Source organism: Hyperolius riggenbachi, chromosome 6 (assembly GCF_040937935.1).
Source record: "Hyperolius riggenbachi isolate aHypRig1 chromosome 6, aHypRig1.pri, whole genome shotgun sequence".
Taxonomy (NCBI): Eukaryota; Metazoa; Chordata; class Amphibia; order Anura; family Hyperoliidae; genus Hyperolius; species Hyperolius riggenbachi.
In genome coordinates, this window is record NC_090651.1 from 207,330,346 (window position 1) to 207,342,604 (window position 12,259).

The 12,259-nt window shown below is 45.7% G+C and overlaps 1 long non-coding RNA gene across 1 annotated transcript in view; it reads left to right on the forward strand.

The window, feature by feature from the left end:
• LOC137522638 (uncharacterized) overlaps positions 1 to 12,259 on the forward strand; it is a 140,611-nt gene that overhangs the window by 38,059 nt on the left and 90,293 nt on the right. The window contains exon 2 of the long non-coding RNA XR_011022370.1: positions 2,801 to 2,911. This is a non-coding gene — a long non-coding RNA (uncharacterized lncRNA). The remainder of the gene's footprint in view (positions 1 to 2,800; positions 2,912 to 12,259) is intronic.

Sequence of the window (12,259 nt, forward strand, 5' to 3'; positions counted from 1 at the left end):
CAGGTGGTAGTATTCCATATCCTTCAATATTCTTTCTGCTTCTTTAATGTATTTTGCTCTATCCATTATTACGACCCCCCCCCCCCCCCCCCCGCCTTTGTCTGCCGGTTTAATAATGATTGTGGAGTTGTTTTATAGATTTTTGATGGCTCGTTGTTCGGGTTTGGTGAGATTGGATGTGGATTTGTTTCTTTCTAAGTTTCTGAAGTCCTCCAGAACCTGGTTGTAAAATCCTTCTATATAGGGTCCTCTATGTTGTCGGGTGAAATTGGATCTGTTCCGCAATTGGGTGTGTATGTACTTCTCGGTTTTCAATTCTTCCGAATTGTAAATGATGTCTGGTAAGTCATCATTGTTGACCACTATAATCCTCTCTCCATTTGTTTGAGACGTTTTTATTGGATGACCTTTAAGCTTCTTCATCGCGAAATACCTCTTTAGCGTCAGTTTGCGGGTGAAATGGTTTAATTCTACAAATAGATCGGATAGGTTTGCTTGTTTGTTGGGGCAAAAAGATAGGCCCTGACTTAGGACTGTTTCCTCAGCTTTGTTTATTGAGTAAGATAATACATTGAAGATTGTTCTTAGATTTTCTTTTTTGTGTGGTCCATTTGGAATAGTGGTTAGTTTGCGTTTGGTTTTCTTCCCCCTCTTTTACCTCTTTTTTTTCTGTCTCCCGTGGGTCCTATTGGAGGTTTAAAAGGTGAGGAGATCACTGGCGGTGCTAGGTGGTTCACCGAGTACGGTATTACTGGTCTCAGCGGTGTTAGATCCCCCAGTATGGTGGGTAATTCTAAAAAAGAGGAACTGGTGGTTGCATTTTCCATGGTGTTGTAGTCTGAACTGCTGTTAAGGGGTTCCTGGGTAGGAGTGAAGAACTCCGTGATGTGTCTAAATTCTTTGGTCTGATTAATTTTGGTCCTCCTGTTAGATCTGGTTGGAAGTGGGATTTTCGAAGTCGAGGGGGCCTTGGTTTGCGGTTTATGTGATATGTCAGGGGTTCTGCTGTGTGTTTCTGGTGTTGGTTCTAACACTGGAGGCAAATGTTCCTGTGTATCATAAATGCTAAGGTCTAGGAGATCATCTGACGTAACTGGCCGATTGTCAGTGAGCTTCTGTTCTTTATTTCTATGGTGGATTAGTGGTGTGCTGTAGACATCATCATCCTCCTTCTTCCTCTTCCGAGGGTCTGCCTCTCTTCCTTGATGTGTGGATTTGCTCCTCGGCCCCATCTTTACCTGTATTTGGCTTTGGTTGGGTCCTGGAATGTTCTATGTTCTTTACTCTATCGATTGGATTCCTGTTTGAGTTTTTAGTTCTACGGTTCTCTGTTTCGTTCCATTTGTCCGTTTCTTTTCCTCCCGGTACTTGATCCGGTCTTTGTATTGGTCCTTTGTAGGAATATCTCCTCTCCATTTTCTTCCTCTGTGGTCCGGGGACTAAGGTTGGAAAATGTTCTGTTGGTGCCCCATCTGTGTTGGTCTGAGTCTTCGGGATCAATGTTTGGGCCTGTGGTGGATATGGGGGGGTGTGTTTGGGAGGTCTGGGTGCTCTTTTATTAAAAATTATCTGTTTGTTTTGTAGGTATATGTTCCTGTCTCTATTCAATTTGCCTAGTTTGCTTTCAGAAACATCTAATTCAAATTTAGTGATTTTATTATGAAGTATGTGTGAAAATGATTTGTATTCATTTGTCTTATTGTATTGAATCAGTTTTTATTGCTGTTATTTGTGGCTGTAGTTCCATAATGATGGACTTCCGTTTTCTTATGATGCGTTCCATCTTGCCCCTCGAGCAATTCAGGGAAACACCTTTCAGTTATTAGATATTCCCCCCGCCTAGAATACTGGTTACGCCTTCTCCTTTTTATCCTGTCATTTATATCTTGACTCCCCACCATACTTAGATTTTCTCATACAATGTGCCATCATCAAACATGGCCGAATGGCAGCTCGGAGCTTGCACCGTACCCGCGTATGACGTCACACATAGCCGTCTCCATTCCCTGCTCTGTTCCCGTCTATCATGCTGCAATGTGCTATCCACTCCGCTCCATCTATGTTCCTGGCATGCGACCTTAACAACGCGTACCATATCCACGCATTATACGCAGACTACGGCATATGCGATCGCTGACCACTCCCCCATGACGCAGCGCGGCCACCCTCCCTGTTCACGTCCATGTGACTTCCACCCCGGCCCTGACACTTACAGAGGGACTATTTCTAGGAGCGCTCACCTTTCAAACGGTTTGGCGCCCAGGCTCTCCATACCGGCACGCAAGGTAAGAGACATTAGTCCACTAGGTACCCAGCCACATTCCGTGGTAATTTGATCTATGGGGACCCTTTAGCTTACATCTGTGCCCCACAGAGGCATACATATTAACTGGGAGACGTTTTCTGGTATATATTCCACTGCATCTATTCATTATGTGGAGCAGCGCACTACAGGCCACTTGCCCAACCACACGGCACCTGAGTTGTCCTGCAGTAAGTAAGTAAGTAAGTAATTTTTGTTTTAAACTAGGTTTAAGTAGAGACACGAAAGATGTTTTGTAATTTTTACTGTAATTTTTTTTTTTTATTATTGTTGTATTTTAATTGTTATCCTCCTTTCGGCATATGTATTTGGAGGCATACCGGTCTCATATATATTTATAAATGTTCCTATTCACTCTCTGCATTTATCATGTACATACAACTGTTATTGATACCCCTTGTCTCTGCCCTATCCCCTTGCTTATCATGTTGGTATTATTTTACGGTATGCTGAGTGTCCATTTTTATTCATTTAAAGCACCCTATTTTGACCTGAGGAAGCGGTTTGTGCCGTGAAACGCGTTGTCCGAAGTGCTTTTACCAATAAATCTATTTGACGCCTTTATCGAGTAAAGTCTCCTTTCATAAGGTAGGCAAATTATACTACATATATTTAAACAGTTATTACATACCCCAGCACTATGGCAGAAAAGCCTGGAACTCCCTCAAATTTGTGCTATGTCTTTATATATATTTTTAATAGTTAAGATGCCTCTACCAGTTCCATCATGCATCTGAAGCTATGAAATAGAAATATTTGATGACTGCAGGAATAACCATACTTCCTTATTTCCCTATCTATTACAATAAGCAGGCAGTAGAAAGATTTCTCAAAGGTAAATAGAATATTCATTTAAACAGATTTATGTGTGTGACCTAAAAGGTAGACCACTGTGGAGGAAATGTAAACAGATTGATTCAGATCCATGAGACAGGCAGCGCTCTTTCACACTACAAAATCCAAATATTTTCTTGTAGAAATGCAACACATTCATGTTTTTTTTGTTTTCAAGTGTCTTTGTTTGCATATGAACATTGGATTGCATGCTTATTCTTAGCACTGTCCATAGGGGATATTGTTTCTCCATGGTCTATGATGGCTGCTCTTATAATCTATGTATGCATTAGAGTCGACCGTCTTAAAGTGATTCTTAGATCTTATTTCACCCTCTTCTGCGCATAGGACTACATCCAGGTATGCGATTTCCTTATCATTGTAGTTCGAGGTAAAGGAAACTCCCCAGTCATTGTTGTTCATATGACTCACAAAATCACTTATTGAGGTTGTGTCTCCCTTCCAGATCAGGATCAGGTCATCAATATATCTTCGATAATAGACGATGTTGGGGGTAAAGGGGTTGTTCCGTTCTATTAATAGGTGTTCAAGGAGGCCCATTGTTAAATTAGCATAACTGGGAGCTAGGCTCGAACCTCATAGCTGTCCCCCGTTTCTGTAAGTAAGTGCAATACATAAACGAGAAATAGTTGTGTGTGAGAATAAATGCAATTGAGTTGATAAGAAATATTTTTTGTTTCTGTGGCATGTTTTGGTCCTTCTGTAGGAAATGCCATACCGATTTTAGGCCTATTTTGTGGTGAATGTTCGAGTACAATGCGGACACATCAAGTGTTACCCATTTATATCCTTCCTCCCAGGGTATCTTAGTGAGTTCCTGTAATGATCGGTGTAACACAGAGAGGGTCTGATTATTGGTGATCTGCAGTATCACCAAGAATACAGATATATACCCGATTATTGATGATCTGCAGTATCACCGATAATCAGATATATTACTAACCTCTGGACACCTGAGAGATATGAGTGTTTGGTGCAACAGTAATACTTTGAGAACAATACCAGGAGGACAGGTACAAGGCAGTAAGGAATACTGCTGGAGTAGTACCTTTCAACAGACTGAGACTCTCCCGTGGGGAGGAGTCAGACTGGGAGAGGGAAGCACCAGAGTGTGAGTGACACCAATAGAAGGATGCCACTTACTGATCTGTGAACTATCTCTAAACAGAGGAGATAGTTCTCGAGGTCGGACAAGCCAGGTCGACAACAGACAGACAGATCAGATACAGAAGGAAGAGACTGATACGGAATCTTAAGGCAGGCAAGGTTTGGCAACGGAGTATCAGAAATAGCGAAGTACCAAATCAGAGGTCAGAAGAGAGGTTATAGCAAATAATATACAATTGTCTAGTCTAAAGGTGTGAGCTCCTTGATCATCAACACCCTGGAACTAGTCTGAAGATATAACAGGATGGTAAAGCTAATTCCTAGTCTTGGGTGTGAGCTCAGTAGTCATCAACACCCTGGAACTAGTCTAAAGAATAACACAGATAATACACAGTATTCCTAATCTGGGGTGTGAGGTCCGTGATCATCAACACCCTGGAACTGGTCTAAAGAATAACACAGATTCTGACAAAAGGTCTGAGTGCTTCCACGTAGTGATCGCAACGGCAGATACCAGAGAATGACCAGCACCTAGTATATATAGCAAGGCGCTCTCCAGCGCCTCCCCTAAGTGCTGGACCAATGGGAAGTGGTGGAATTGTCAGCTGACCGGCTTGGTCAGCTGACTCCCTTCTGGCTGTCATAAAAGTTCTGCCTCTCAGCGCGCGCGCGCGCGCCCCTCTGAACCAGTGTGGACTATCAGTCCCAGCCACACCAGACCTGTGCTGCAAACCATCCACTGTGCTGAACGCGGAACCAGCCGCACCGCTATCAGAGCATGCGGCGGTTCCTCTGCGTTCAGCCACACTGCCAGATGTAGGCCTATGCGTGTAACCAGCTGCGTCGGACGCGGAATCCGCCGCCTTGTTCTCAGGAGATGCGGCGGTTTCTCCGCGTTCAGATGCAGGTCCATGCACGCAATCTGCCGTGTTAGACGCGGAATCAGCCGCCTTGCTCTGAGCACCCGCGGCGGCTTTTCCACGTTTTCTCACAGTTCCCTAAGTAGTTGTGTGGAGTCCTTTAAGAAGGATGGAAGTTCTCTAACTTTTTGCTGCAGATGATGGTCTATGAGTTCTGAGAGGTGTGATGACATAGAGTTGATTCCGGATATGATTGGTCTGCCAGGTATTATGATCATGTCTGCAGCATGTACTGCTGGCTGCAGTTTTACTGAAGACAAGCAGTTTTTGATGTCATTACATGCATTTGCTTGCATAGTTTGGTTTGCACTCACACTAGTTGCTGATTCCATCTGCAGTGGCTCTGCAGTTCTGGCCAGCTCAGGATTTAATAATTACCATTCACCTGTGTGGGAATCTGCATGTCTGCTCCCATTGGATGACCTCAGTATAAAGATCTGCTTCCTGCAGGGCTCCACGGGCTATCATAGCTTCAGCATAAGCCTGTCTTGCTGCTGCTGCTCTGGCCCCAGACTGTGTTCATAGTTCTAATGTAATTCATGTGGACTGCACTGATCTCCTGCGTAGGAGTCAGTGAGTCCTAGTTCTGTTCTGTTTATCAGTAATTGTTACTTTGCTAGTCTTGCATCATATATTGGTTCATCGCCAATATATACGCATACTAGTGTGTTTGTTATTTCCTTGTATTCGTGCTACGTTGATACATCAGTGTCGCTGATATATACGTACTCAAACTGTTTATATCCTGTGTTCAGTCAGTCAGTTTCCAGCACGTTTTGGTAGGTTGCGCGTATCGTGATCACCCGTGCTTAGCTAGTCAGTCCTGTTCCTGTTGTCTAGCGTGGATTGCGCTCGCTTCTGTGTAGAAGTAGCGAATCCTTACTAGTCCTGCTCCAGTTCTTAGTTTGTGTTCCTTGCTTATGTCATATATCGGTTTATCGCCGATATATACATATGTCAGTCAGTCCTTTGTAGTTTCATTGATATCTGTAATCGTAGTACGCTAGGGAATCATACCTGTTGTATATTTGTGTGTATTACGTCTGCCTTCTTTGACTCTATTTCCCGACTATTCTGTCCTGTTCTTGTGAGGCACGCCACCGCTGCAATCGCATTGGCTGCCTCATTCCAGTCTGTCTTGTTATGGACGCTTGCTGTCACTTAAGCAGTGACTAGTTCAGCAAGCGTTCACTCTGTTACCTGTCCTGATCTTCTGAGTTATGGTTTATGTGCTCAGCGCTACCTTACGCTGAGCCACTATAGTGAAAGGATTGTTTGTGGCTGTTCGGATCTACGCCTGCTCTGTGCGCCACATCTCCTGTTGGAGTCAGTCCTCTCCTCCACTAAACTGGGGATATCCTGGTTCCTTGTGCTAGCGTGTGTACCTCCTTCACGTCAGGATATACACCACGTGCTGACTGTGGAGAATATACCACCAAGCGTAACACCAGGTGGATTGCTAATGGATTTATGGATTTTAGGTAGATGGTAAAAGTGAGCTATGGTTGGATCTTTAATCAGTATAAAATCTTTCTCGGCTCCATTCAGTATTCCTTCCTCATATGCTTCCGTGATGAGGGTCTTCAATTTGTTCTTATAGAGGTCTGTTGGATCGTGGTCCAGCAGGTGGTAGTATTCCGTATCCTTCAATATTCTTTCTGCTTCTTTAATGTATATTGCTCTATCCATTATTACGACCCCCCCCCCCCCCCCCCCCCCGCCTTTGTCTGCCGGCTTAATAATTATTGTGGGGTTGTTTTTTAGATTTTTGATGGCTCGTTGTTCGGGTTTGGTGAGACTGGATGTGGATTTGTCTTTCTAAGTTTCTTAAGTCCTCCAGAACCTGGTTGAAAAATCATTCTATATAGGGTCCTCTGTATGTTGTCTAGTAGAAATTGGATCTGTTCTGCAATTGGGTGTGTATGTACTTCTTGGTTTTCAATTCTTCCGAATTGTAAATGATGTCTGGTAAGTCATCATTGTTGACCACTATAATCCTCTCTCTATTTGTTTGAGACGTTTTTATGGGATGACCTTTAAGCTTCTTCATCGCGAAATACCTCTTTAGTGTCAGTTTGCGGGTGAAATGGTTTAAATCTACAAATAGATCGTATAGGTTTGCTTGTTTCTTGGGGCAAAAAGATAGGCCCTGACTTAGGACTGTTTCCTCAGCTTTGTTTATTGAGTAAGATGATAAATTGAAGATTGTTCTTAGATTTTCTTTTTTGCATGGTCCATTTGGAATAGTGGTTAGTTTGCGTTTTGTTTTCTTCCCCCCTCTTTTACCTCTTTTTATCTCTCTCCCGTGGGTCATATTGGAGGTTTCAAAGGTGAGGAGATCACTGGCAGTGCTAGGTGGTTCACCGAGTACGGTATTACTGGTCTCAGCAGTGTTAGATCCCCCAGTATGGTGGGTAATTCTAAAAAAGAGGAACTAATGGTTGCGTTTTCCATGGTGTTGTAGTCTGAACTGCTGTTAAGGGGTTCCTGGATAGGCGTGAAGAACTCCGTGATGTGTCTAGATTCCTTGGTATGATTAATTTTGGTCCTCCTGTTAGATCTGGTTGGAAGTGGGATTTTTAAAGTCGAGGGAACCTTGGTTTGCGGTTTCTGTGATATGTCAGGGGTGCTGCTGTGTGTTTCCGGTGTTGGTTCTAGCACTGGAGGCAATTGTTCCTGTGTATCACAAATGCTAACGTCTAGGAGATTATCTGACGTAACTGCCCGATTGTCAGTGAGCTTCTGTTCTTTATTTCTATGGTGGATTAGTGGTGTGCTGTAGACATCATCATCCTCCTCTTCTTCCTCTTCCGATGGTCTGCCTCTCTTCCTTGGTGTGTGGATTTGCTTCTCGGCCTCATCTTTACCTGTATTTGGCTTTGGTTGAGTCCTGGAATGTTTTATGTTCTTTACTCTATCGATTGGATTCCTGTTTGAGTTTTTAGTTCTACGGTTCTCTGTTTCGTTCTGTTTGTCCATTTCTTTTCCTCCCGGTACTTGATCCGGTCTTTGTATTGGTCCTGTGAGAATCTGCTCAGCTGCCTGTGCAGACAGGCAGCGTTTTGACCACTGTTCACGTCTGCATTCTGCAGGTCTCTTTAAGAGAGACCTTTTGTCAGTTCTGCAGCTTGCTGCTGAGGAATTTGCATACATTCGTTATGCAAATCCCCTACCTGCCTCCTGTGATGACTGGCAGTATAAAGGTTGGGATTACCCACAGTCCTTTGCTGGTCATTCCTTCAGGGTTTGTAGTACACACTCCTAGTGAGTGTCAGCCTTGCTCTTGGTTTGAAGATCAGCTTAGAGTAATTCCTGGAAACTGTGCTAGGCAGATTCCCTAAGTGCAGTTAGGATTGTTTATCTGTTTATTTGTTCTGTTGCTGTTGTCCTGTCCCAGCGGTGGTCGACAGGATATGGTTCTGATCTCTGTTCTTGGAGTATTTCTGGTGCAGCGGTTGCTACCAGCTATCTCTTCTGTTCTGTCTCCTGGGATCGCGCTGGCCACTTTTCGCTAGTGCTGTGGAACCTTCTGTTCTGCTACTCTGTACCTGGATCTCACTCGCTTCTCGCTGGTGCTGTGGATCCTGTCCCTCGCTTGTCCCTGTTTTCGTGTGTCTGTCTTGTCTGCTACGGACGCTTGCTGGGGGCTCGGTGAGGTAACCGTTAAGCAAGCGTTCGCGTCCTCTGTTTCATGGTTGTCTGTCGATGGTTAGTTAGGCGTGCTTGTCTCTATTGTGCTTATCACGTGGAGACCGCGCATAACCGCGTGCACTGTTGCGAATGAGTGCGGTGTTCGCGGTTAGCTAGCGTTTGTTACTTTCCGCATCTTCTCATTGTATTATTTACTGTGCCTTTGCTACCCTCGTATTCTGTTCTGATCTGCCTTGTGTCACGTCTGGCGATCGCACCTCTCGCGATCGCGTTCCTGCTTCTTATCTGCTGTGGTTTGCACAGTCGCGGGTTGGCGACTAGTTTTATGCACACACACACACAATCTGTCTCTGTGCTCACTCTCAATCGCTTCTCTTGCAATTGCGTTTCTTCCCTTCGTACAATTCCTGTCTGGCGTGTGTGGTAGGGCAGAGGAGCTGTTCCTCTGCACTCCACAGCTCCACCTGCCGACAGGAATTTCCCTCTGCAGGTGCATAGCACCTAGCCTGGGTGTCCTCAATTATACGCTTGTGGAGGAAATCCGCCGCGTCAGCGCATGTCTGGTGCGTTGACCACGGAGACGATTCCGCAATCGTTACAGGTCCTTTGTAGGAATATCTCCTCTCCATTTTCTTCCTCTGTGGTCTGGGGACTAAGGATGGAAAATGTTCTGTTGGTGCCCCATCTGTATTGGTCCAAATCTTCGGGATCAATGTTTGGGCCTGTGGTGGATATGGGGGTGTGTGTTTGGGAGGTCTGGGTGCTCTTTTATTAAAAATTCTCTGTTTGTTTTGTAGGTATATGTTCCTGTCTCTATTCAGTTTGCCTAGTTTGCTTTCAGAAACAGCTAATTCAAATTTAGTGATTTTATTATGTAGTATGTGTGAAAATGATTTGTATCCTTTTGTCTTATTGTATTGAATCAGTTCGGTTTTTATTGCTGTTATTTGTGGCTGTAGTTCCATAATGATGGACTTCCGTTTTCTTATGATGCGTTCCATCCTGCCCCTCGAGCAAGATTCGAAGTATTCATACCACTCTTTGGAAAATGATTCATCATTGGGAAAGGGGGATTCAGTGAGATCTCTGAGGCCCCCTGGGGAAATCTCTTTGTCTATGTACGCAGATTGCATTTCAGTATCTGCGATGTTCAAAAAATTCCGTTTTCAGAAGTCTCTCTAATGCAAAAAGCATTGGACTCAGATCAGGGATTTTTTCGGGAATGTTACTTGCGGTTTCCAAGTCCTCTTTATGTTCGTCGTCCTGTTGTCTGAAGTTTGTCCTCTTAAATTGGTCAAAAAGTCTTGCTCTTAACCACTTCCCGACCGCCGTATATACAATTGGCGGCCGGGAAGTGGACCCCGCAAGGACCGCCGTATTGACAAATGGCGGCGGTCCTTTTACGGGCATGGGCGGCGCGATCGCGTCATTTGTGACGCGATCGGCCGCCGGGGACTGGCTCCGCCCACCTCGCTCTGTAACCCGCTGGCCGTTCGGAAGCGCCGGCGGGTTACTAGCACCCGGATCGCCGCATACAAAGTGTATAATACACTTTGTAATGTATACAAAGTGTATTATACAGGCTGCCTCCTGCCCTGGTGGTCCCAGTGTCCGAGGGACCACCAGGGCAGGCTGCAGCCACCCTAGTCTGCACCCAAGCACACTGATTCCCCCCCCCTGCCCTCTGATCACCCACAGCACCCCTCAGACCCCCCCTACCCACCCCCCAGACCCTTGTTTGCACCCAATCACCCCCTAATCACCCATCAATCACTCCCTGTCACTATCTGTCAACGCTATTTTTCTTATGCCCTAAACTGCCCCCTGCTCCCTCCTGATCACCCCCCCACCCCTCAGATTCTCCCCAGACCCCCCCCCCAGCCCCCCCCCCCACCGTGTACTGTATGCATCTATCCCCCTGATCACCTGTCAATCACCTGTCAATCACCCATCAATCACCCATCAATCACCCCCTGTCACTGCCACCCATCAATCAGCCCCTAACCTGCCCCTTGCGGGCAATCTGATCACCCACCCACACCAATAGATCGCCCGCAGATCCGACGTCAGATCACCTCCCAAGTGCAGTGTTTACATCTGTTCTTTACCCTAAACACCCACTAATTACCCATCAATCACCTATCAATCGCCCCCTATCACCACCTGTCACTGTTACCCATCAGATCAGACCCTAATCTGCCCCTTGCGGGCACCCAATCACCCGCCTACACGCTCAGATTGCCCTCAGACCCCCCCTTATCAATTCGCCAGTGCAATATTTACATCTGTTCTTCCCTGTAATAACCCACTGATCACCTGTCAATCACCCATCAATCACCCCCTGTCACTGCCACCCATCATTCACCCCCTGTCACTGCCACCCATCAATCAGCCCCTAACCTGCCCCTTGCGGGCAATCTGATCACCCACCCACACCAATAGATCGCCCACAGATCCGACGTCAGATCACCTCCCAAGTGCAGTGTTTACATCTGTACTCTACCCTAAACACCCACTAATTACCCATCAATCATCGCCTGTCACTGCTACCTATCAGATTAGACCCCTATCTGCCCCTAGGGCACTCAATCACCCGCCCACACCCTCAGAACGCCCTCAGACCCCAGCCATGATCACCTCGCCAGTGCATTGCTTGCATCTATTCCCCCCTCTAATCACACCTTGAGACACCCATCAATCACCTCCTGTCACCCCCTAGCACACCTACCCATCAGATCAGGCCCTAATTTGCCCCGTGTGGGCTCCTGATCACTCGGCCAAACCCTCAGATCCCCCTCAGACCCCCTTCCGATCACCTCCCCGGTGCATTGATTGCATCTATTTTCCCCTCTAACCACCCCCTGAGACACCCATCAATCACCTCCTGTCACCCCCCTAGCACTCCTATCCATCAGATCAGGCCCAATACAACCTGTCATCTAAAAGGCCACCCTGCTTATGACCGGTTCCACAAAATTCACCCCCTCATAGACCACCTGTCATCAAAATTTGCAGATGCTTATACCCCTGAACAGTCATTTTGAGACATTTAGAGTAGAGAAACCGAGAGCCCAATATAGTGTAGTATGTTAAGCATAAATGAAGTAAAGGTTATCGTGAGAAAATTATACTCACAAACATGGGTTACCACACAGGCAACCACTGTATAGGCAGGTGAGGAGATTAGACCTGTCCTCACTCAGGGATAAGAAGTCACTCTCTGTAGATGCGAAAGGGGGTAGATCACCCCTCCACCAGGGGTGGACACGGTATAGCAGTAGGAGAACAGAGGCGCCAGCAGGATAAAAGTGGATAAAAACTTTAAAATTTGCTGGGAGGAAGTGGTGGACTTACCTCTATAAAGCAGACACGAAAGACTGTCTGAATAGTAGTCACATTTATT